Source organism: Epinephelus moara, chromosome 14 (assembly GCF_006386435.1).
Source record: "Epinephelus moara isolate mb chromosome 14, YSFRI_EMoa_1.0, whole genome shotgun sequence".
Taxonomy (NCBI): domain Eukaryota; kingdom Metazoa; phylum Chordata; class Actinopteri; order Perciformes; family Serranidae; genus Epinephelus; species Epinephelus moara.
In genome coordinates this window covers 33,392,953-33,396,639 of record NC_065519.1, presented here as the reverse complement: position 1 = coordinate 33,396,639, position 3,687 = coordinate 33,392,953, and positions in this window count along the sequence as shown.

The following is a 3,687-nucleotide window of genomic DNA, read 5'->3' as shown; positions in this document are numbered from 1 at the left end:
TTAGTATGGGCCTAACTTTGAATCATTGAAATGACACTAAAAAGGTAAAAGAAGTTACTTTAAAGTCTTTGAAAGTGTTTTGAAGCGTTTATCAAGTCTCCAGTCATGGTACTGTGAAGGTGGAAAGCTGTAATTCACGTCTGTAGTTCAAGGACAAACAAGCTAACATCAAATAAGTTTACTGAAGTTTGATGATGAAATTGTTTGAACATAAAATGTTTCATGCACCACAGGATTTTTCCCAAGATGTCGCTGACATGCATTGTTTAATAGGAACATTTATTTACAATATGTTGGTCAGGTTTCTGTTATATTTAATGGTAGCTCGAAAAAACTGGTGTTTACTTTCAAATGAAGCCACCGATTTATCTGAAACGGACACGAGGATTGCTGTAATAGCTGATGGTTGCCAATCTGGAAATCCATCGGTAAAAAACAACAACAACAAAAAAACAAACTTTTTTTTTCTTCCTTTACCTCTGGAGGCACAGCCCGGAGTTTTTCGACTAACGGAAGTGCAGGGGCCTTGGCGATCGCTCACATAGACATATATACATGTAAATATATGTCTATGCATATATATGTAGACGCCGCATCGAGTGGGTTTGCCCGCTGCTGCGATACGTCAACGTCGCCGCCATATTGGATGTGGCGAGGCTGCGTTGTAAACTAATACAAGTAAATGGACTTAATTTCATAAAGCGCCTTTCTACAAAGACATTTACGTTAATGCCTCTCGTTTATTCATTCATTATACTTGGGAAACAGTTAGGCACCAAAAACAATGTATTTGATCTTCTTAGATGGCTAAGATAAGAACTTTATTGATCCCACACAGGAGTAATTCACGTTACATCAGCTATAGAGAACAAGGTAGTGCCGAAAAACGATACACAGTATATATATATATATATATATATATATATATATATATATATATATATATATATATATGTACATAGGCTATACATAGCGTCCGCCAGGACGTGTGGAAAGGATGACGCAGTTATTCGGCAAACCGCCGTTTATGACTGAACAGTACAGGTTACTGCTGGCCGTACCCACGCCAAAACAACCAACAAACAAGAACTTAGCTGTAACTCCAACTGTGCACTCCTGCTCTCTCCTCCAGCTCGCTCCTACATTGTTGTGCACTGTTGTGCCTGTTTTAATGTAATATCAGAAACCCTTACCTGTCAAAATAAGAAAAGATTAAACAAGCAAAGATTTTAATAAGGAGCTAATGACAAAAAACAAACTTGGAAAAGCAGAGCCTGATGTTTACGTGGTTGTGGTCTCAAAAATCAAGTGAACGATTTTTATCCTTAAGATGCTTCCACATGTATACTGCACAGAGAATTTCCTTAAGTGATTTGGGGAAATGTAACTGAAGAATAGAGCAGACAAGCTGAGAGAAAGTAGATTCACCAGTAACTTGTGCAATAGTATGAACAAAGTCAGTTAAATCAGACCTGCTCTATTGTAATGTCATGATTAGTTTGATTGATCCCACTGTACTGCATCAGTCTAAAAGGGATTTAAGTGAAAAAAGTCCAAGCTAACTGCATCCTTTTCTCCCTCTCTCCATATCACTAACAGGGAAACAAGAGGAAGCGGGAGGAGGACAGCAGCCCTCAGCCATCCACCTCTGGCTCACTGGTAAGGGTGGAGTTCTTTGGGTACCTCACATTTTGATTTGTTTCCAATTATTTGGTGTGGACTGATTGATAGAAAAGGGGGCACAAATTTCAGTCTCTTTCTCCAGCATACCTAGTGTGTCCCAAACCATTCAGTTTTTGGTTCAGTCAACAACATGTTATTAACTTCAATTTGGATACTTGATTTTTGACATTTGTGGATGGATGCTCGATCGTCCATGTCGACATTGCGATGCATCTAATTATGGATTTTCCCCCCACCTTTACTTACAGGTGCAGCCAGAGAGGAGCTCCAGCCCTCAGCCGTCCACCTCCGGCCATCAGGTGAACGCTGCTTTGCCACAGAGGAGCTCCACCCCCCAGCCATCCACCCCAGGGCCACGGGGTAGAGAGCAGGAGGCTGCCCGGATGGGTGTAAGTAGTTCATGCTCAACACTCTGCTGTGTGTTTTTAATTACATCTCAGTTAATGAACTGAAAACAAGGTCAAAGCAATTGTAAGAGTTTACAGAGCAGTTTTAGATAGTTGTTGTTGGTTTGTTATATTTGAATGGAACATTTCCAGAGGGTTAGGGTTAGGGTGGGTTGACCCTCCTAAAGCCCTTTGCTTCTTTTACTCTTGTTACTGTTACTGAGTAATGACAAGTTTGGGATATTGATAAATATTGGTATTTTGGGATATAAATAAGTGTTAAATTTAGGTTATAGATAAATGATGTTAAGTTTATGTTCTAACTCAGTAATGATAAGTCTAAGTTATTGATAAGTATCAATACATTTAAGATATAGGTTAATGTAACATTTAGGTTATAGATGAGTAATGTTAAGTTTATGTTTTAACTGAGCCATGATAAGTTAAAGCAGGGTTGAAAATAAGCAGCAGCCACCAGCCAAGCTGGTAAAATATTGAAGTGGTTGCTAGATTTGCTTCACTCAGCAGCCAAAAAGACAATGGTAATCTATTCAATAATTTCTAGATTTTGGAATCCACCAGCCACATTGGCAGGTTTTCCAAAAAGTTAATTTCCAACCCTGAGTTTAAGATATTGATAGGTAGTAATTAATTTAGGTTATAAAAAAAGTGATACGTTTAGGTTGTAAATAGGTCATGATAAGTTTAAGCTATTGATCAATATTGATAAGTTGAGGATATAGACAAGAGTAAAGGTAATAAATAAGTAATGGTAAGTTTAAGATATAGATAAGTAATTATAAGGCTTTAAACTCTTCCCCTCTAATTTTCTAAAAAGCAAAACAAACTTTTTGTAGATAGCAAAGATTGGTGTTATGGCTCATTTTTTTTCCTCCACTATTTTTAAAAAGTTTCATCAACATAAATTTAAATAGTGTAAAAGAAAGAAAGGCTTTAGGAGGGTCTCCAGGAAATGTTCCATTCATTTGTTCCATTTTAAAGCTGTGTTTAGGTTATTATAATGACTTAGAAACAGGACAAGAAATACTCTTATAAAATCATTATTAATTGTTTGTTTTAATTTACATCTCAGTTTACAGACTGAAAACAAGGTCAAATCAATTGTAAGAGTTTACAGAGCAGTTTTAGATAGTTGTTGTTGGTTTGTTATATTTGGATGGAATATTTCCAGAGGGTTAGGGTTAGGGTGGGTGGACACAAGACAAAGTGTATTTGAAAGTGTCAACCTGTCCAGTGTAGTGCCAACCTGACTGTCCTGTTGTGCGCTGTTGTGCCTGTTTTAATGTAATATCAGAAACCCTTACCTGTCAAAATAAGGAAAGATTAAACAAGCAAAGGTTTTAACAAGGAGCTAATGACAAAAAACAAACTTGGAAAAGCAGAGCCTGATGTTTATGTGGTTGTGGTCTCAAAAATCAAGTGAATGATTTTTATCCTTAAGATGCTTCCACATGTATACTGCACAGAGAATTTCCTTAAGTGATTTGGGGAAATGTAACTGAAGAATAGAGCAGACAAGCTGAGAGAAAGTAGATTCACCAGTAACTTGTGCAATAGTATGAACAAAGTCAGTTAAATCAGACCTGCTCTATCCTAA